Source organism: Mus pahari, chromosome 6 (assembly GCF_900095145.1).
Source record: "Mus pahari chromosome 6, PAHARI_EIJ_v1.1, whole genome shotgun sequence".
Lineage (NCBI taxonomy): Eukaryota > Metazoa > Chordata > Mammalia > Rodentia > Muridae > Mus > Mus pahari.
In genome coordinates this window covers 43,088,857-43,111,770 of record NC_034595.1, presented here as the reverse complement: position 1 = coordinate 43,111,770, position 22,914 = coordinate 43,088,857, and the positions used below count along the sequence as shown (strand labels likewise).

General features: G+C 39.4%; 1 protein-coding gene across 12 annotated transcripts in view; it reads left to right on the top strand.

The window, feature by feature from the left end:
- Elavl2 (ELAV like RNA binding protein 2) overlaps nucleotides 1-22,914 on the top strand; it is a 149,451-nt gene that overhangs the window by 47,978 nt on the left and 78,559 nt on the right. The window lies entirely within an intron of this gene.

The window sequence follows — 22,914 nt, the reverse complement described above, 5'->3', positions numbered from 1 at the left end:
GGTATATATATATATATATATATATACACACACACACACACACACACACACACACAGATACATATGTCTATATATATTTGGTATATATATATATATATATATACACACACCACATATATATATATATATATATATATATATATATACTTCTTTCTTTTTTCTTTCTTTCTTTCTTTCTTTCTTTCTTTCTTTCTTTCTTTCTTTCTTTCTTTCTTTCTTTCTTTCAATGTGTATCTGTGTACTACATGGATGTAGTGTGCAAGGAAACCAGAAGAAGATGCTGTGTTCACTTGGACTGAAGTTACAGCCCGTTGTAAGCTTCCTTATATGTGGTGAAAATAAAACCTGAGTCCTTCTGAAAAGCTGCCCCGGCTGCTAATTACTTAGGTATCTCCAGTCCTGTCTCCCTTTTCCTTATTTTTTTAGGTAGGGTCTCACTATAAAGTCCTGTCTGGCCTGGAACTCAACTATGTAGACCAGATTTACTTCAAACTCCTGCCTCTGCCTCATCCATGCTGGGATTACAAGTGTGCACCACCACAACACTTCTTGTGTCAGAAGCAGACTGGAAGAGAGTTCTATGGGGTAGCTGGGGTGAGGGAAGCAGAAGAGAAGGAAATGTACTGAAAGGCTCTATACCAAAAAGCTCTGGCGTGTGACTGGGTGTCTGACTGGATCCACCAAATACATATGAAGAAGTTTTTCTAGTCATTTGCACTTACCAGAGACCCACGAGACACCCCGGCATTTTTATAACTGGTGTGTGTAACATGAGAGCTTTTGTGATGGCTCTGTGAAATGCCTTTTTCTTTTCTTCATCGAAGAAGTTGAGACCATTTGGTCAATTTTTATTTTATTTTTGCACGCAAATTAGTTTATTAGTTGCTCAGAAAAGCAACAGTTAGCAGTCAAAGGTTTATGTGTGTTAAAGGAATTCACTATAAACAAAGAGTATTTGGTAACAAGTTATGTAAAGATGCATGAGCCACAGGATTTTTTTTTTAAGATTTATTATTTATTTCATGTATATGAGTACACTGTAGCTGTCTTCAGACACACCGTAAGAAGGCATCAGATCTCATTATAGATGGTTGTGAGCCACCACGTGGTTGCTGGGAATTGAACTCAGGACCTTTCTAAGAGTAGTCAGTGCTCTTAACTGCTGTGCCATCTCTCCAGACCCCCACAGAATTTTTAATATACTTAATTTATGTATATCAAGGACCTTTTGTTTGTGCAGGCTATATTAGTCAGTATTTGCTATACTAGTAATTAAGAAGAAAACTTTTAAAAATATTAGGAAAAAATAAGCTCAGTACTTACTAACAGATTTTTTTTTTTTTTTTAATGAGGGACGTGTGTATATATTTTTTCTTTCCTAAGACAGAAGTGATGAGGATAGCACAGTTTTGCATCTTTAAACCCCTTTAACTCTGGCCATAATAGAACTTCAATCTCCAATGGCAGGAGACTGAATGCAGAAACAAAGGTCACATATCTAGAACCTTCAGAAGCCTCTGTGAAAGAAAAACAACTTTGTTTCTTTTCCTGGACCTATTGAAGATGTCTCAGGAAGGCTGGTCTACACCTTTAGTCTCAGCACCCGAAGAAGCAGGTAGGTATGGAGTTTGAGGGCGGCCAGGTCTATATTAGTGAGATGCTATCTTTCAAAAAACACCATTGCTATCAGATCCTTACCCCGCAAAACTTTAAACCCAGGAATCACAGGGAGGGAGGGGTTCTTGGACTGTATTTTGAGGACTGTTGGGTTAGAGTGATGGCTTGTAAGAAGCAAGGCCAGGCTCCCCTGAACCTTAAATGGAAATTTCAAATCAGTATTGCAGAGCACAGCTCATCTCTCCAAGGAAGAAATTGAAGGATATGGTGTGGGGTCAGGTGGAGCTCAGTGTGGGGCGCCTGCTGGGCACACTCAAGGCTCTGCTGTGCATCTCCATCCCAGCAGAGATGCGTGTGTAAGCTCGGAATTGGAATCCTTGCAGGTGAGAATGCTGGGCTTGGCTCTGCTGCTGGCAGCTTTTACATTGGTCCAAATCTTAGGTATTGCTTTCTTTACCTAAAAATTGAGGCTGTGGGCTAATCTTAAAGTGTGAATGTTCTGTGATTTATGCACATTTTTTATAGTCCTCTCAACACTTTCTTTCTATAAATACACACATGCCCACACACTGGCTTACACATACAAGGAGCACTTTGGAAGGTCACATGAGCTAAAAATGCACCTTGGAGTAGTTCACCTAAGCGTTTTCTTTTTTCCTATATTGGTTTCATTGTCCTATTTTGTTTCTTAAATAGAAATTGACTAAATGGTACTGTAGGTGTATATAGAATCTCCATCTCCGTTGTCAGTCGTTGAGCATGGGTGCAATTTTAAAAAAAAAGCTTTAGTGTGGAACCTCCACACTCTCCCCCCATTAGTCATGGGTCTAGATGGGAAAGGAAGAGAGAAGTGAGGTGTCAGTCATCAAAACTCTGTTGTCAGACATGTGTTGACTCCTGGTGGTTAGAAGAAAAAAATGCCCCCCAAAATCTTTCACTTAAAGCAGAGAGGGGTGGTAGTCAGGGATGTACATTCATTGCTTTTCTGTCTTGTGGTTCAGCGTTTGATATTTTGGTAGAATTCATTTCTTTCAGTTTTTAGAAATGTACTGGTTTAGACATTTCCTGCTTTTTGATCTGGCTAGCAATCTGAACATTATGTTGTTAAGTATTAATACTGTTATGTGCTGGAACCAGATCGAGAAATGTCAATCCCAGTAGCACCCAGCTCCTAATGCTGTTGATTGCTATTTAAAACTGAAGACTCTCAGTGAGGTACCTCTGCTAGCAGGAGGGTGGAGGGAGAATTATTGACAGCCTGGAATTTCAGATTATAAGAAAGTCACTGCCTTCAGAAAAGACACGTTTTTATATTCTGATAGTTTCTTAGTATGTATTGAAGGAATGGCAATAAAAATGGCTTCATAATATAAAATTCAAGGTGACAAACATTCCCACGTTTACTTTCCTTTTAGCTTAAAAGTGAGACCTTTAAACTGAAATTCCTGCCTTGTTTAAAAAAAAATGAGGCAGCACTGGGCTGTTAAGTTTTTAAAATATTAGATTTGATACAATATTCAATCCTGCTGTTCCCCCCCCCCCCCCATTCTCTGCCTGCCTGCCTACTTTTTCATGGGATTCAGGGATTGGACTCAGTCTCCAGACTGCGTGGCAGTGCCTTTTACCCGCTGATTCCCCTGCCTTGGCTCTGTTTTGTATTTTCTTTGGATTTTGTTTATATGTATGCTCATGCATGTAGAAGCCTGAGGTCAGCCTTGAGTGTTGTTCCTCTGCTGTGTTCCACCTTGTCTCCTGAAGGGAACCTGGCACTCTGCTTAGTGAGTGAGCCAGGGTCCTTCACTCACCTTATCTCCAGAGCTGGGATTACAGACGTGTGTTGCTTCTAACAGCTTTTTTCATGGGTGCTAGGGATTGAGCACAGATCCACGATGTTTTAACATTTTGAAGAATAAGGGACTGTCTAGGTAATCTGCAGTCCTTATAAATTGGCTAACTTTCTAAGGTTACATCTTGTGTTTTTTTTATATTTTTAGGTAAATTAGTCATTTTTGGATTTTTGACGGGGTTGAGGACTGGTAGTCTCATAGCCAACCCCAACTGTTTAACATTAAGAAAAATGATATGGATTTGAGAGGATGGTTTAGATGACATACAATCTAAAACCAGGACATAAGTTAGGTGTGAATTATAAGTCTTTTTAAGTTAGGATAGATGGCAGGGTGTTTTATTTAACTGACAAAATTGATGGACTGGGTGTTAAGTGTATCTTATACTATATAAATTGTAGAATGATAATAGTTGTATTCAATTTATATCTGAGGGAAAAGAGCCTTTTAATTGGACGCCAGAGGGAAAATGTTGTAGATTGCCTTGGTGCTGTTTGCATTTTGATGTTAATTCTGCTTTCCTAGGAGGGGGATGCCTAGGAAGAGGGGTGACTTCTGGTGAACCTTCTTCCCGCTTTAACTTGGAAATTAAAGGCTAGAGTCAATGGAAGGGAAGGTAGAGCTAAAAAGTTTTAGGGAAAAGGAGGAGAGGGGAAGAAGAGAGGACTTCCGGAGGAGAAAGAGAAGGTGGAAGGAAAATATAACAAAAGTATTGTGGTCTAGAGAAGCCACAAGTGATAAGAGATGTCATAGATAGAAAATACAATAATATAGTGATAAATCTGCCCAATCTAGTGTGCAGCTTGTATTAATATTAATTAGGTTGTATTTTCTTTACATGGACTTATTTGGGTTGGAAATTTACCGCAACAAATTGGCAAGCACTTTTTTCACTGAGCTATCTTCCCAGCACTGTTTCTGGAATTATATATTTGTTTTATACTTAAGGTTTTCCTGGGTGGTATTTTTAAAGGCATAGAGCTGTTTTAAGAAATGAGGTCTGGGGAGCTGTTGAATCTGTCCTGGAACTCTAAGCCAAGAGGAGGAAAGATCAGAGGAAGGAAGACTGCCTTACATGCAAAAGTGTTTAGGCTGGACTTGGAGTTCTCTGTTGGGTCCAACCTCAAGGGTTGTTGTCATTGAGTGTGCTCTTGATATGAACATAAGGGCTTCTCAGAAAAGCAGGAAGAACATGTCAGTGCTGTTTCTTCATGACTCTTCTTTAATAAATGATAGTGGGTCATCTGAGGAGATTTACAAATCTCCTTATTTACAAATATGGGTCCTGGAAGTTCCCTTATTGACTAAAGACAGATGGAAAGTCAGTATTTGGGTAAAAAATGTCAAATCTTGTATCCTATTCTAAAGTAGATTCAGCTTTTAAGTGTTTAGTGTAAAATGTGGCTTGTCTAAATTTGTAGAATTTTATTGCTGAGGATGATTCTGTACCAACAGTTTCTTCACTGAGATCAAACATTCTGAAATAGTTGTTGCCTCTGATCCTTAAGCTGAAAGCTTTAGTTGCTTTTTGTAAAGGTAGCAACAGTATATGATCCATGCCATTTGAAGGGCTTTCTAAATGTTCATTTTAATTGTAATCAAATAAACCAGACTACTGGGCATGGGCATGGTGTCACACTTCCTGTAATTCTTGTACTCTAGTGATATAGGCAGGATAACTGGGGATTTGAGGCCAGCTGGGCTCTGTCTTGAGAACTTGTGTTTGAACACACTCCCCATCCCCCACCTTTCTACCACCTGTCCCCTCCCCCTGAAGAAAGAGAAAAAATAGCTAGTGGGGCTGTAGTCGACCTGAAGTTATCCTTAGATGAGAAAGGTGGGGGCTGGAGTGGAAGGAGTTCCAAAGGACCATCATGGGACATTGAATCACAGTGTCATTTGTTCATGCTAGCTGCTCTGGGCTCTGCCTTCTTTGTGGGAAGAGGCACTCTTGTGAGCCAATAACCTGACTTTAAGACTTATTTATATTGGATAAGTTGAATGTAAGGGACAGGAAACTCTTGGTATTGCAGAACTAGATGGTTGTTGGGTTCTTATTCTGTTCCTCAGCCTTGCCAAGCCGAGGATCTATTGATACTGCCTGGAAGACTGTCAGTTGAGTTATAACAGTGGTTCTCAACCTATGGCTCTAGACTATTGGAAAAACACATACTTCCATTGCAACCACTGGAAAACACATATTTCTGCTGGTCTTAGGAACTAAGTCACTGTTCAGTAGCAAAATTACAGTTATAAAGTAGCAAGAAAAATAAATTTATGGGTTGGGGGTTCCTAAGATCATTGGAAATTTGTTTTCTGATGGTTGAGACCCACAGGTTAAGAACTGCTTTATTGAAAAGCTCTCAGAGGCAGTGCTATGTATCCTCATTCCCGAGTGGGAATGTTTTAGAAGACTGAATATATATTTCTTCAATGAGATTACTTATAGCAGGAGACATTGCTAACTTCAGGAACTTGATTTATATAATAGAATTCTTGGAACTCTGCATATACAAAGCAAGGTCTGTCTTTTGCATCCACAGAGCCCTGGGACAATTACATTTTAAAAGCAAGTGCTTAGTTTCCACTTGCTAAAATACTAACTTTTGGGAAAGGAAAAAAACAGATTGAGAAAAATGCAAGGCTTAACTTTTCTCTTTGCAATGGTAAGAGATGCTTCAGGATTTTCTAATTGGTAATAGTTCCTCCACTCCCAGCTGTGTGTGTCTTGTTTGGTGTATCAAGTCTGTAAAGAATCTTGGTCTGACCGGAAGGGACTTGGGTGTGGTAAGTCAATTAAAGGCTCTCAAAAGAAGATGCTCTAATTAGTGAGAGCTGCATCTCTTTCAAAGAAGAGTGTTGGCTGCTGGGAGTAGCAGGAGTTACTATTAAGGATCAGTGACTAAGAATTAATCTTATTTAGCTGCATGTGGTGATAGATATTGTAATTAGATGTGAGAGAGGAGACATGGTAACCAGACTTGAAAATATAGGCTATGAAAATTCTATTTCTCCTTGCCGGTGGGTAGGTCTGCTTGCCATATTGTTGGGCACAGGATGCTTGGGTTCTGGTTGTGGTTTTGACCTAGCGTGTCTTGGGAGAGCATTTCCCTTCTCAGGGTGCTTTTCTCTCTGGAACAGGATGGGAACAGCATAACCCTAAGGGATACACTTCTGATTCTGCTGATAGAGCCAAAAGGTGATGGATCCCCCCCATCTTACTTTCTTATCCCGTGAGTCATCCTCCATTCCATTTGTTTTAGTGATAGGTAGGAGTTTGGAAAATTATAACGGAAAAGAAAGGGCTGTGAATAAGATCATATTAGGTTTTGTTAGGCTCTGCATGCTCAGGTTATGTCTGTCATAATTGGGTAATAATTAGTACTTTAGGAAGGCTATTAAGATAAGGATTTATTAGTTTTTCTGCTCTTCACATTATATGACCACCACCTGGGAGAAAATTTTGTGCACTGATAAGGAATAAAATGTTCAAGTTTTGGATTAAGAATCTAATTGTTAAATCTTGATTAAATGACGCCTATTACGTTGTAATTATATCTATCTATAAAAACGGGTGATATTAGATTTGATTGCTGGGTTTCCTAAAGCAGCATTTTAAGATAATGAATTTTAATTATATGTGTGCCTGGGAACCATTTTAAGCCATCTAGAGAGGAAAAATGGGCAAGGCTGACTGAGAAAGTGCTCATCTAGGTGTACAGCTTTCAGCTTGTGGCTTGGCAAGGTGAAAGCAGGAAAATAGGACTCTCCTCACAGTCCTTCCTACAGGAGACTTCCTTACCAAGCCTCCTGAACCAACAGAGTTAATTTTATTCAGAATATCCAAGTGACATTTACTCGATGTCAGTGCTACATGGAAATGCTTATGTCAGCATCATTTAAAGGCTGCTTCTTTGTGTTGGAAGACTTTAAGAATGGAGGCAAAGTCTGTCCTGAAATTTTCATCCTGAGCAACCTGGCTGCATTTGCTCATGCTCTCACCTTTTCCTGTGTACAGACGAGCAGCCTGCAGCATGGCAGACCCATTGCAGGCCCAAAGGTGCAAGGATGACAGGGCTAGAGCCAGAAGTCAGGAGATCTGTCGAGTTCTGGTGTACCAGCTTGAAACTCTTCTAGAATTCTCTGTGCCCCTATACAGTAGTGTAATTATAGATTAATTAGTACTATTGCGCTTTTGTAGTCTTGTGCAGTGGATTTATGAATTACTTCCTAAGGTAAATATGACCTTGCAGTAATTAAAGGAGACACAGGCTGCTCACTCTTGTCTGAAGCTTTCAGTGCTCCCTTTTGCCCATAGAGCAATTTCAAGCACTTTCAGGTGTTCACAGTTCCCCATTTTTGGCTAGATATAGCATTTTACCTTATGAAATAGCCAAATAATTTTCCCTATAGTAAGCCAGTCAGGTCTTACCTCATACCCTATGATTTGTCTAGTATTTGGTTATGTCAGCCCTATATTGTGATTTTTTTTTTCCCTGTCTTTTCTCAGTCTCTTATCTCTCGATTCCCCACTGTCAAGCACTCCTCACTCCAGCATACTGTTTTCATTTAACTTATTTAAATTTTTTAAGTTATGATTATGTGTGTGAGAATCTTTGTGTGAGCACAGGTGTACATGAAGATGGCATTGGATACCCTGCAGCTGGAGTCACTTTATATGGGTCCTGAGATTCAAACTCAGGTCTGGGAAGGTAGTAACTTTTTTTTTTAAACAGCTAAGCCACCTTTCCAGCTCCCCATTTAAAATATTTGGAATTTCCAGTAGTATTTGAAGGTCATATAAATGTGTTACATGTGTTTTATAACAGATGACATTGCCATTTGTGGTTGTATTTATGTATTTATGTATTCTTCCTAGAGAGCATGCATATACTTAAGGGGTGATTATATTTTATAATCAAAGAAGTTTTAGAAAATGCTTCTTTTAGTAATACTCTTCTTGTTACAAATTTTGGAAAACATTTATCATTTGTTTCTTTGACAAAGGGATTTAAATTCACTTTTGTCCATTAAGTTAAAAGTAGACTCCATTCTGGATTTTGTTTCATTTTTGTTGAGTATCCTTTGTCCTTTTGTTCCTATTGTTAGTTGCTTAGGACTTGCCTGGGCAGGTGGTAGCTTTTGTACATATCAGAGTTTGAAGCATAGAGGTCAGGTTAATTCGGCCCATTTCCACTTACCATGTCACTCATACTTGTGAGTTGGGTTCTACATCAACCAACTTTGCAGACTTCGTCCTGTTCACATTTGTTAGCAACAGCTACCTCCCAGATAACCCCAAACCATTGGTCATGTGTTAGTTGCTGTTAAATTGAGTGATAGATAAGCAAGCCAAAATTCATTCTCCTTGAATCACATAATCATTGGTACTGGATTGGTCTGCTACTAAGAGCAATAGGCAAGTGTGCTAGAATCTCCATTGCATGTTTGGGGTAGTATTCTTTGTTTTGGAGAGGCTCAGTTACAGGGCTATAATAAGTAGCTTCTTGTGCAGGCAAGCAAATCTCTTAGTATTTATTTGCCATTGTTAGTTGGGGCTTCCTATAAGGCTGGTCAACCCTGGATCCCTTAAAGCAAGTCACTGCCCTCCTGTGGTAATCACACCTCTTTGAGCCACAGTGAGTAAGCAGCAGAGTTATAGCCTGGCAACTTTGTGGGTTTACTGTTAGGAGTGTGAAGCTGTGTTTGCCTTTTGGCAGCACTTTGCCTTCATCAAGATGATCTCAGCTTTCATTAAGTTTTCATCTAATTGAAAAGATTGATTTTTGAGTCGGTGAGAGTCCTTTTATGTAATGTCTCAAAGGACAGAGTGTGGGACAAATCACTCTTCCAGTGGATGGTAATTGTGAGGAAGAGGCTTTTCAAATGGAGATAGCAAGTTACCCAGAGTGAGTTGGAACTAAGAGCTTTTATATGTAACAAGCATCCACGTTTGTAAATAACAGGGACTGAAATCAGCTAGCGAAGCCCCGGAGTCCATGGGTGGAACCATAGTTATATGATGGCATTGGTCATCATTGTAACCCTTGTGCTCAGGGCAGGACCTGGACATTGGTCATTTGAGGTTTGGCTTTTTGGGTCATTCCTTCTTTAGATCTCTGAATTGATTTGCTCTTCTAAGTTTTGTGCCCTTTAAAAATGAGGCTTAGAAGAGAATCCAAGAACTAAATGGGTTCTTTGTTTTTGTATGGTACTCCAAAATCTGGTGGAGGGAAATATTGAGATGAAGGAAGTCATTTAAGCATCCTTTTCAGTGTTTCCCCAGTTTGTAAGGAGGTGGTAACACCACAGAGCAGGCTGTGAAGAGGAGTCGATATTGAAACGATCACTTAACTCTTGGAAATACTTTCTTGGAAACACTAAATAGCAGTAAATCAGCTTTCCAGAAGAAAACACATTGACATTAAACACCCTGTTTTTCTCTTCAGGTTTGTAATGAACAAAGGGATATTCTTCTTCAGTAGGAGGAATCTAGGGATTTTTAAATTCTACTTACTGCCAACAACTTAGTTTTGTCTTGGCTGAAAGCTATACGGTCTTCTAAGGGTTATTTTATGTGATAACTAATGACTGGATGTTTTATTTCCTGTTCTTAAAATACTTTTCTGTTTCTCATAAGTTGTTAGGATCTTGTGCTCTTAGAAAACATTTATATAAAATGTAGAGAAAGAAATGACCCACTTAATACATGTTGTCAATGATGAATGTAAGGGTTGTGTTTTTCATTGTTGACATACTGCTTAGAAATGTTTTACAATCTAAACATACTAATTTCTGGTAGCTAGATAGTTGACTTGCTATGTGTGAGTACGTGTGTGTTTTTTCATTATATATATATTTTTAAGGAGCAATGTACATTGATAAAATGCAGCTCTCTTTTCTATGTATCATTGAAATGACAGGTGAGAAGTTAAAGCCTCTTTTGACATGTTTGTATTTCATTTGGTCAGGGCTGTTTCCTAGACTTTAGGGCGTGAGTAGGTGGTACTCTAATAAGATTACATTTTAACTGCACTGATTTAAAAATTATTTTCTTGAACAGTAGGCTTTGCCCATACAAGCTTTTTAAAATTTTAATAATTACTCTTTTATGACTAATGTTCTTATTTGAAGATGGCTGATATTTCAGAATTCTAGGAAATTTTAAAACGGAAAGCATGGTTTTCAGCCTTACATTTGTGATAAAGGGCTATCTGGTGTGCATTGGAATGCATCTCTCTACCCCTTAAGTATTATTGTCCTCAGAAGCTTTCAAGAACTCTGGCAGGACAGCTTGCCTTTCCTCCCGAGAGGTCTGCTGCTGTACATGTGTTTAGCAATCAATCTGTCACAGAAGCGGGTGGTTCTTTCTCCTCCTTGATGAGAAGCTGATGGCCCAGCCCTCTTGGGCACTTAATGTTCCAGGAAATAGTCACAGAAGTCTCTGAATGTTATACTATCGGTTTGTGCCAGATTCTGGGCCCTGATGTAGATCTGCTAGCCATCATTCTCAGTTCTGTCTTACCTACAGTAGATGAGATACATGCATCAGACAACTTGAATGCCTTTGGCTATTCTCCATGGACCTTGGGCTACTTCTTGGTGCTACTTTTGAGAGCACTGTTTTATATGAATCAGAGGACAGAAGAGCTAAGGCTCTTTTAAAATTCAACTCTCCATACCTGGTTGTCTTTCATCACAAAATTTAAGTCATTGGCAAGGTCTTACAGGTGCGTAATTGCCATAGAAAGAGCTCTTGGAGGACTCTGCCATTTGTTACAATGATGTGTGTTTAAGTATGCATGGGAACTAGTGGAGAGAAGATGTCAACTGGAGAAAGCAGTTACAAAAGTATGAATGAAGCAAAGTCCAGAGAGCAGGGCCGAGGCTCTTTTGTTAACATGTAAACTTAGAGCCCAGTGTTGCTTGCTGGATACTGTGGTATCTTACTGTGTTCTGCTACCACATGGTTTAAATAGGTAGCATCCAGTATAGGTTATGAAACCCTGTTCCCGGCTCATTAAAAGGGTTGGAGAGGTTTGTTGTGATGTTCTTTGCAGAACTGATAGGGAAGCGATAGTGGAAAACTGGAAGACGCAGGCTCTGTCAGTAGGAAGTCTTATTGCTAGGATTGAGGTGATAGGGTTAGAGAGAAAACAGAGTTTGGGGGAACAAAGGTGTGGCCTTCAGACCTTAGGCAGAGCTTATGGTGGGCTTAGGGGATAACAAAGCCTGTGAAGTCCTTTACATTTATTTAAGGTCACATCTCCCCAGTTTTCTGAAAACATGGAGCTGAAATTTTTCTCTGCTGTCATAAGTGGGCATTCTTTGCCCTAAGGTATAGCATGTGGTCTCTTTTCAAAAGTCAGCTAGCCAAACCCTCATGGCTTTTTTCTTTTTTCCTTTAAGAAATCATGGTTATTCTATGAAATTTATGATTTTCTAATTCTTTTTATTATTGTCATTTTGATTTTTTTTTTTTTTTTTTTTTAAAGACAGAGTTTCTCTGTAGAACATACCTGTCTGTCTTTGAACTCACTTTCTAGACCAGGTTAGCCTTAAGCTCCAGAGATCTGCCTTCCTCTGCCTCCAGAGTTTTGGGATGAAAGGTATGAGCCACCACCACCCAGCTGATGTTCTAGTTTTTAAGATAATGTATAAATTTTTTTTGCTAGATGCTTCCCTGTTTCTGCTCATCTGTAAGCAAATGGAAGTATGAATTGGATGGAGTCAAAAACTTATTTGAATAAAATCAGCAATGTGTCAGAGAAGCCCCTGGGGAGAGTTTGCTATGGCCTCTTGTCACAGTTTAACACTCCTCAGTAATGCATCTCTTCCATCCACCGTATATAAGGAAAGTAAGCAGACCGGCCATTCTAAATCATGTCCCCATGAGAATAAAGCACGGATGGAGAAAATGTGTGAGATTGATAGGATGGCTAGCGGCCATCTGACCTGTTCAGAGTGTTTGCCTGAGAAGCTGGGAGAAGAATACTAGGGTGAAAAGTTAGAGTAGAAAAAGCCCCATGTATCTGGAAAGATGACTCAACTGTTAGAGCATTTGCTTCTCTTCTAGAGTACCCAGCTTCAACTCTCAGCATGCACACGGTGGCTCACAATCATCTATAACTCCAACTGCAGAGGATCCATTGCCCTCTTCTGGCCTCCAGAAATGCAGGGCACTCATGAACTGCACATGTGTACACATACACACAAACACTCATGTATTAACCAAAACTTAAAAAATATTGGAAAAATGTACATATATCCTTCTAGTAGTTTTAAAGTAGTGGTAACCTGAGGCACTTGGGGAGCATTGACATGTAGTCAGTACAAATAAACTGAAAAGAAGAGTGGGTAAACGAACAGTCAGCTAGCTACGTAATATTTTTTTTAACCTGGAGCAAGAATTGGGTGGTAACAATAGGAAGCAAATGGCAACTGAGAGCATTTGGGATTCTACTGGTCAGCTTGGGCTTCTATAACTGAACACCAATAGTTAGGTTCTCTAAACCATAAAAGGTCATCTTATTGCAGTTATAGAGGGTGAAAATCCAAACTCTGCATGCTTGGGCACTGGTAGTGAGTCTACTCTGTCTTTTCCCTCTGTCATGTGTCTGTGTGTCTGTGTCTGTGTGTGTGTGTGTGTGTGTGTGTGTGTGTGTGGCTGCATATGAGGTCTCTTGTGGGACATAACTTAATTTTCCTCTACGTTTTAAATTACCCTCTTCTTTTTAAAGCTTCTGCATATATAGTCAACTTGAGACAGAGGCTTCAGCATAGGGATTTTGTAAAATACAGTTCATCCATATATGGATATTTTATTTCTTTAAAGATGAACAGAAATGGGCTGCAGAGATGGCTCAGCGTGTAAGAGCACTGATGCTCTTCTGAAGGTCCTGAGTTCAAATCCCAGCAACCACATGGTGGCTCACAACCACCCCTAATGAGATCTGATGCCCTCTTCTGGTATGTCTGAAGTCAGCTACATTGTACTTATGTGTAGTAATAAATAAATCTTTGGGCGGGAGCAAGCAGGGACTGAGCAGGGCCGACTGGGGCGAGCAGAGGTCCTAAAAATTCAATTCCCAACAACTACGTGAAGGCTCACAACCATCTGTACAGCTACAGTGTACTCACATACATAAAATAAATAAATAAACCTTAAAAAAAAAAAAAAGATGAACAGAAATGATCTTCTTTTTCCCGAGTTTCTGGTCTCCAGTCTGTCTTTCAGTCTCAAAGAGAAATGCTTTTGTAATTCATCTCCCACCCAGCAGTTTGGTGTTTCCAACCTGCAGGTGGGTTTTTGTTGTTGTTTTTCAGTGTGTACAACAGTTTCTGCCCAACTCTTTCATTCAGAATTGAGTTTTGATGGTTGGTTTACAATTGATTTCTTCTCTAGCATCTTCAGTTTTATAGTGTGACCTCTTTGTTGGAAACCACATTGACAGTCATAATTCTTAGGTTTCCAATGCTACCTAAACAGAACATGCGTTTAAGAGGCACCATACTTTGCCACAGGTGCTAGAGAGGGTCTTGGCAGTGTTTTTACAGAATGTCTTCAGGTGTCTGCATTGCTGAGATTGCTGGGCATGGAATCTGTGGTGTTTATGCTGGAAATGCTGACACATGAGGGCAGGGTGTTTTGTGTTATTTTTACTCAGTGTACTTAGCCAGATCATATATCTGAAAACAAAATTCCTTAATAGGGCCCTGGTTTTCAGACTGAAGGGAAAGCCAGCAGTGGGATCCTTGAATCTAAAGCCCTCATATATAAAACACAGAAGCATAACTCTGGCTCCCATCTACTTTGTTATTAGCTAATTTGTGTATCGTTATTGGTCCTAACCTAGTTAATGGCTACTTGCCTGTTCCTTCATGGCAACCGTGGAACATCCTTTCTATTTGTGAGGGACAGCAGTGGGTCTGGCAGCCTTTTTTTCCCAAACAATGAGTCCATCGCTGTTTGTGAGGTGAGATAGCTGATGCCATTCTACTTTCTTCCGTCAGGTTTTAGTATGACCTCTTTTTGGTTCAAAGTGAATTCCCAGAGTAGCTGATGTGCCTTTAATTAATCCATTCCAAAGTGCAGAAATATTCCTGTTTTACCTGCAAGGCATATAGGGGTGTGTGAGTCCCTGAGAATGATTCAAACGGCTTGGCAAAAATACCCACTGTCCTTTCATCCAAGCTGGTGTTTCTGGATATTTTTGTGTCCATCCCTCTAACTCACCCTTTCAGCCATAAAAGCTTATTTAAAGAATTCCTCTGTGATCTCTGCCGGGTATTCATTATCCCTGCTAGATCTGACTTTCCAGGACAAAACAAGTAAGCAGGGACTGGATCTATCACATCTTTTAGAGCGCTTCTCTAGCCGAAGAATCTTAGAGAAAGTATCTCCTTTGCAGAAAAGGCTTTTTAAAATTCTGGTCTGAAGCTTCCATTTTTGTGTCTGTGTTAATGGGTTATCCTAGTGTTACAGATGTTTCCTTAAATAAACAACAAACAAACCCTATGTTTTCTGGCATTAAAACATATACTCCAAGAATGTTATGCCATTGATCTCAGAGTACAAAAGTCTGCACCCAAAAAGGGGTTAAATGAACAACTTCAGGGCATGGTAGTGTAAGCATTTAATCCCAGTAAAGGCTAGCAGATGTCTGTGGGTTCAGGGTCAGCCTGGTCTACATAGCAACTAACAGCCAAGGTTCTTTACAGAGTTCCCAAAACTTGCCATACCCTCCAAAAGAAAGAAAAGAAAAGAAAAAATTTTAGCTATTCACATAGCTTAAAAAAATTCGAAGTGATATTTTGCAAAGGCTTAAAAGATCCAAGAAATTATTTTTATAGCTGTATAACTTCCTTCCCTTTAGAATGTTTACTTTTCAAAGGGAAGGAGGAGGAGGCACATTAGTGTTGACTCAGGTTTCTACCATACTGACTAGAAGCAATAGCTCATAGACTATAACAAAGTATGATATAATTTCTTGCCATTTAAGTGTGGATCTTCAGGTCATGCAGCTAAAGATTAACCACTCAACGTGAGAAATGATCTTAAGACAGAGTAAGGCATATGATTGCAGGTGACGGCCAGGCTTTATCACTCGACAGGTTGTTTATCGTTCAACAGTTGTTGTTTTTGTAAATAATGCTGACCCCAACAGTTCAGCTGAGAGCGTATAACCACAACACATGATTTTATATATGAATCTTATTTCACTGTATAACTTTGTAAGCTAAGAACCCATTTATGAAATGATGACTGTTTTGGTTGTGGTAGAGTACATTCCAGCTGACCATTTAGGTTATGGCTGCAGCTTGCATCTGATACTGGATTAGGCTGGGATACTGAGAAATCAGTAGGAACAGACCATGCATCTACCGTTGCTGAGCCTGTAGAACCACTAGGGCTATCTCAGGCCAGAAGTGTAAGTTGAAAAAAAAATTAAGGGGTTATTCTTATGCTGCACTCGTTAGCATAGAGAAGGTCTTGGTCCATTTCTTTTATGTGGATTTTTTTCAACCCCCTCCCCCTTTCTGGTTACTAAGTAAGAGACAGGGTCTCTTAGTGGAGCCTTGGTTGTGACTGCTGTACCGAATTTAATTGTTCCTCAAGGCCTCCTTGGCTTTAAACCTCTCACTGCTTTTCATCCCCTCCCACTGACTTTAGAGTAGACAACTGTTAACTCTCCCCTTTCTTCCTATAATTTGTATACCACTTGTCAGATCAGTTAAAGAGCACTTTATGCTCTCTTTACCTTTATAGCAATTACTTATAGTGCTCTTGAAAGTGTGGGTTTGCTATCCTGCACTCTGCCCTCAATAAAATAATTCCATTCTACTTTTTCTGCCTTTTTAATTACTGCTTGTTGTTGTTGTTGTATTTGTGTGCACACTCACATGTGTATCACATTACATTTGTGGAGGTCAGAGGACAACCTTTACAGAATCAGTTCTGGGGACCAAACATAGGTCATAAGACTTGCATGGCTAGTGTTTGCCCACTGTGCCATCTCACCACTAATTAGTGCTTTGAGTCAAGCTTTGTAGTCAGACTTGTGTTGAGTTTGCTCTTTAGTTCTGCTGCAGCCACTCCTTTCCTGATGGTTGGTTTTGTTGAGCTCGTGTGTATATGTGAGCCAGGGTCTTCCTGTATGATGCCCATGCTGGCATCATGCATGTATGTCTCCTGTAAGGAGTTCCAGGCATGCATGCTCCACCACACTCAGACTTGCACTCTTTTTGCACTCTTGCCTCCTCTTCAGGGCCAGATGCTGACAGCCCCTGGTTTGGCTGTCGGGGCTACTTGTCTTGTAAAAACTTTTCCTGGTGGCTCTCATCCTTGGCTGCATGTTAGAATTAAGTTGTGTGGATATAACAGTACCAGTGTCCAGACCTTTAGGAGAGAGTCTTGCTGATTTTAGTGTGTATAAAGTAAACACTGGCTATAACTGCTTAGCTGATAGAGCAAAATGAATATATATGTAACTTGGAGTCTGTTAGGTCTCAATAAGCCATCATTTGCAGTTCTCAGCAAGTTAATCTTTTGTAAGCCCATTTCTTCATTTGAAATACAGGGCTAAAACAACCCATCTCATTTAGTTGTTTGTATCATATGAGGCTAATGCTTCCTAAACGGGCTTAGCACACTGCCTGACATATCCTGGCTTAAGCCACTAAGAGCCTTATTCCAGCCAATGTTGTCTCCATTTCCAAATGCCCACGTGCTTTGACATTCCTTGTTTACTGTCCTTTACTTGTGGCTTTGAATACTTGAGATATATATATATATATATATATATATATATATATATATATATCCAAGAGCCTTAGTGATATTTTAGTATCCATTGCATACTGAAGTAAAAATGTGTATTTATCTCTTAAAATCTACTAGATATAAAAAGAAGCTTCTGAAGAAAATGAGAGAAACAGCATCAAAACTTCTTTGAATAGAAAGGAAAATGGGGTTATGTGGGTGTCATTTCGGAATTTCAGTGGCTTAGATTTCTAAATTCTTTGTCCTCAGTCTTCTTTTGCCTTCCCTCTCCCTACCCTTCTCTTCCTGCCTCTCTTCCTCTCTCTTGCCACTGAAGTCTCTGTTCTTGAGAAGCTCTGACTGTTTGCCTCTTATGCACCCTTCTAGCACTTTCTTTTGTCTTAGTAAGAATCCGCCCTTCGTTTATCTGGAAGTATTTCCCCTCACCCCCCCCCCCACACCTCCACACACACACCCCTTTTGATTCAAGGTGACTTTTGAGTGACAGAGCATGTCTCCAGTCATAGAGGCCAGATAACACCAGTTGAACATAGCTGTCTTTTTGAATTGTAGAAGGTGGATTTTTATTGAAGTGTGTTTTTTAATAGTAAAGTAGGCGGTGTCCCAGATTTCCCTTGTTGTTGTTCGGCTAGTTCAGTAATCACCTTTGGGTTGTCATCATCCTCCTAACTCAGGGTCCATGTGCAGTTCCAAATCATTCATGTCTTAGAAGTATAAGAAATTAGTCTTTGCCTGATTTTTTTTTTTTCCTTTCCTAAAAAAGTCTGAGCTATATTGCCTCTCTCAATGTAAGTTAGATCTTGACAGATTATATCATTTTGATAAAATGAGGTTTCAGGATTTTAATTTTCTTACAGTCCCCTTGACTTTCTTGATGTATAATACCATTTTTGTTGTTAAACTACACTTCCTTTTTCAAAGTACATGCGATATGGACTTTGACTGTTCTTTTGGAAGGTGACTTTTCTTCAGTAACAGAGATAAATGCTCAGGTACAGACACAGTTTCTGATGTCCTTGGAAAGGTTTAGAAATCTCTCAAGTACAGCGAGCTGAAGACAGTAAGTGTCTAAAATAGAGTGCAGCATCAGTGAAGACCAGCCAGTTGGCCTTCCAGGAGATCAATCAGCATCGTGGGTGACCTTACCTCTTCATGGGTGACTTCATCTGTGACTGTCAAGGGTACACTGAAGTTTGGAATTTGTATTTCTCCGGAAGTGGAATCTAGTCTTCTCACTTGCTCTGACAACTTCATAAACTGGGTTCGTCTCCCTGGCCTTTTCAGTTCCCACTCATTCTTCTACCGAGGCTGGAGCTGCTCAGTGCTTCTGCCCAGGCCTTGAAACACTTCTGAGTGGCTGAATAGTTTCAGTGCTATGTGTTCTAGCTGGTTAGTACCTAGGAGTAGGGGTTCTGGGAGAGGAGGCACTGAGGGTGAGTGGCAACAGCTTCATGAGATTTCCCTCATTTTGACTATTCCTGCAAAAAAAAAAATAAAAAAATGCAGTGTTTGGGAAAATATGTGATTAAAAATTAAGGTTTCATCTTGACCATATTTGATTTTTAAGGGCAATTGTAATTGAAAGACCCTAAGTCTGTTTTTTTGGTCCCCTGGGACAGAATTCATGAAAAATTCATAGTGTACTTCGCTCCTTGCATGGGCCTTCTTACTTTGTGGCTGTCCCAGTCTGTTTTCATTGTTTTGCTTTGAGGTACAGTGCATCTGTGACTCCCATTGGTGGCTTTCTTCATTCCAGCCATTAGTAACAGTTGTTCCTCAATGCTCCTGTTTCTCAGGCAGGTACCTTAAGACGTGTGTCCTCAGTGGCGTGGGGGATTGCCATGTCTGTTTCTCCAAGGAAAGGCATTTAAAATAATTTGACACACTTTGTATTATCACCATGATTTCATAGATTTCAGACATACAAAAGGATGTATGCAGTGTCAGAAAAGAAATTGAAAATATTTTATTTTGTGATTTATTTTTTTAATGAAAAACTTAAATTTCTCATTGTACTCCAAATGTGTGAAGATTATTTTTCTGTACACTATAGGGAAATATTTGGCACCTAATCTGATTATGTTACTTATTCTTTACATATTTTCTGAGCTCCAACTTTTCATATGAATTATCTGATTAAAAAAACTAATTGACAGTTGGATGTAGTGGGTGTGACAGCAGCATCCTCTGCCTCCACCTACTTAAGGGACACTGAGCCAGACTCCAGGCTTCATTTTCTTTATGTGAGCATAGAAATGGCTGCACATGGATGATACTCAGGCTTTCCAGTTTAAGTTTCTGTAGTTATAACAGTTCTGTCTATAGAAACTAACTCACTACATGTGGCCAGTCTTGGAGTAGATTGCTCAGAGCTCATGGTTCATCTTGTCCCTTCCCATGGTGGCACCATGCTGTGTCCCCAAAGACCAAGTATATTTAAGATGTTTCTCATTGTTAGGTCTCAGTTTAAATGTCATGTCACCAGAGAGGTTTTCTTCTTTATCACTCTTTTTTTTTCCCTGTAGCATCCCGATTTTCTTCATGGCTTTGGAATGTACTGGAGACATGAATTGGCCTTTGGCTTGTTTAATACATGTACCTCCTGCTACGTACCCTGCATGCCTGACTTGCTCATACTTGTACTCTGGCCAGCCCAGTGTCTGAAACATGGCATTTATTAAGTGGGTGAATCCATGTGGACCCCATCCTCTGTCTGAGCACTGGACAGCACACAGCTTTCTGCATTGTCACTTGTTCTGTTTGCAGTCTTCATCATGGGTTTCCCCATGTCACTGTGACATCATCCCTCTTCACACTCCAGCTTGCATCCTGTGTTGCAGTTCTATTTATGTGTTCTGTTCTTTGCTAGAAAGTAAGTAGGAACTCCTTGTCTGAGGCATCTTGAGTATGCAGCATGTTGCCCTGTGTTTTATGAGATTTGCCTGTTGGAGGAAATGCAGGTGCCAAGTCCTTCAAATGTGTTGGTATTTGAAGCACATCTAATTTTTTTTTTTAAAAAAATCTTTTTAGTTGTGACTAAAGCCTATCTCCCAGGATCTGTCATGTCTCATTGCAGTATTTACCTCATTGTTTCCAGGTTGAAGAATGGGCTCTGTGTAGCTGCCCAGAGCTGTATTGGTTTGCTGTGTAATTTCTTCAGTTTAGGAGCTCTTGTTGTCCATGTAGCTACTCTAAGTGGTCCCAGATTTTGAATGGAGATCTTGGCTGCTTTTTTATTCTTGGTACTTGGTACTTTGAACCAGCTATTTTCTGTTTTAGGGGGCTGTAGTTTAAGAGATGAAGTAAAAGTAATTATGCCCAACGAATCAACTGGAAGTAGGGCAAGCCTGTCTCTTGAGGGAGTAAAGGTCAGGTACCTCTTACAACTATGGAACGACTTCTCCGTATTTTCTGCCTATGAGATGTGAGTTTTGCTGATTGCCTAGATGAGGGGTACTTTTCTTGTTTGGCTAGGTCAGTATCTTGGGCTATCTGGGCACTCAGCTGAACTCTCAAGAGGGCATGAGAGAGTTTAATGAGCAGTTGTAGAAACATGAGCAAAGGGGCTGATGTTCAAAAGCATCAGGATCATTTGACTTCCTTTTGCTTTTCTCCATAGTTCCATGGCCCAACTTCCCTGCCTCTGTCACCTCTCACACCTTGGCACCTCCATCTTTGTACATTATTTCTGTGCTCAGGTTTGTTTACCAAGCCTTGGCGGATAGATTGTCTTGCAGATAGCTTCTTTTTCATCAGTAAGCATAGACAGAATTGTCTCATTAAACTATACCAAGAAGTATTTGGCTATACAGTGTGATTTTCTCAGCATGGGATGGTTCAAACTAGTTTATCTTCAGAATTAATCTTAGTTCATGGCTTAGCTCTCTAAAATGGCTTAATCCCCTGAGTGACATTAAAAGTATCAGGCATGGAGTATTATTAATCACAGCTTCCTGACAATTTGCTGACCCTTCTGAGACCCCCTGTTGAGTACTATGCTAAGTCGAGCAAAAATGCCCACTATGTACTGTAGGTTTGAATTCTTACATAGTATCTGTAAGGTATGTTTCTTAAAATGCCATCTGGCTCTCACTGTTAGCTGTTTAGTAATAAAGTGTTTTGATTTGGCTAGCTGTGTGAATATTTTTATGTTAAAGGATTTTTTCCTTCAAATAATTGATGGTATGTACTATAGTAACTTAAATATTTTGTACTTAGAACATGGCATTTGATAGATGATGAATAGTCTGCTTTCTAGTGAGTAAAAATATTCTTTTGAGTACGTGAAGAAAATATATCCTAGTCTGTAGGCACAGTTAAGGTACTTGTGTGTGTGTGCAAGTGTGTGTAATGTGAACACCATAACAATACCTTTTTTGTGTAGTACCTGGCTCTTTTTTTCTCTCCCCACCCCCCTTTTTAACTCTCCCTCCCCTTTTCCCTCCTTCCTTTCTTTTTCCTCTTTTGGTCTTACCAGCTCTGACAGTTTTATAAGTTGTTCTTTTTATCCATTCTTTAACTTTTTAAAAAGGGATTTTTTTTAAAAATTTTTTTAGCTTGGTATGGTGGTAACGCCTTTAGTACCAGCACTGGGGAGGCAGAAGCAGGTAGATCTAAATGGGTTTGAGGACAGCCTGGTCTACAAAGCAAATTCTAGGACAGCCAGGACTGCACAGAGAAACCCTGTCTTGAAAAATCAAATATATGCATATTATACTTATATATAATATAACTATATATTATGTAATGCAATATATTACACATAATTATATAATCAATATAATATTCATCCTGCATATATATATATATATATATATATATATTTTTTTTTTTTTTTTTTTTTTTAAAGAATGAAAAAAAATACATCCCAGCTAGGAGAACTTGCCGAGGTTAAAATCCCTTCAGAGGTCACCAAAGCACTATGAAGTAGATTTGGACAGGTTGCAGTTGCCCTTGGACCTTGTGTGTGCTTTCACGTAATTCTGGTCTATTGCCATAGATGTTCAGTTGTCTCCTAGTTTTGGGGCAGAAGATGAACTCAGGCTGTCAGATTTTGTTGTAAATGCCCACTGTCTAATCTGAAATTCTGAACTCTGATGAAGAACTGATGAAGTTTTCATTTTATTTTTATGATTTATTTAGTTTGGTGCCAGTGATGGGAATGAGAGCCCCATGCACATGTTAAATACACAGTCTGTCTACTGATGAGCCATACCTTTAAGCCTTTGAAGGCTTTGTTTTTATATACATTCATGCAATTACAATCCTTTTTTTTTTTAATATTTATTTTTAAGTTTTCAGTTAGGTGTATGGATGTGTGTAGGTACAGGTGCCTGTACATCAGTTTAGGTGCCTGAAGAGAGCAGATTGCATCCTGAGGTAGATGGTACATACTGCAAGAACAGCTTTTAACTATTGACCTGTCTTTCTAGCTTTAATGTCTTAGGTTTTAAATATTGCAAATAGTGGCTGTATTTAGGAACTATACTGTATTACATGTGATTAATTTGATTTTAGGTTACTGTAGTACATTTGCTTCTGTAACATTAGTGCTTAATGAAGAACATAATAAGAATATTGTCATGGACAGCATAGCTATGAATGTGAGTCAAAAGTTGTCCCTCTGTGTGGTATACACGTATTGTAGAATTTGACACAAAAGGGCAC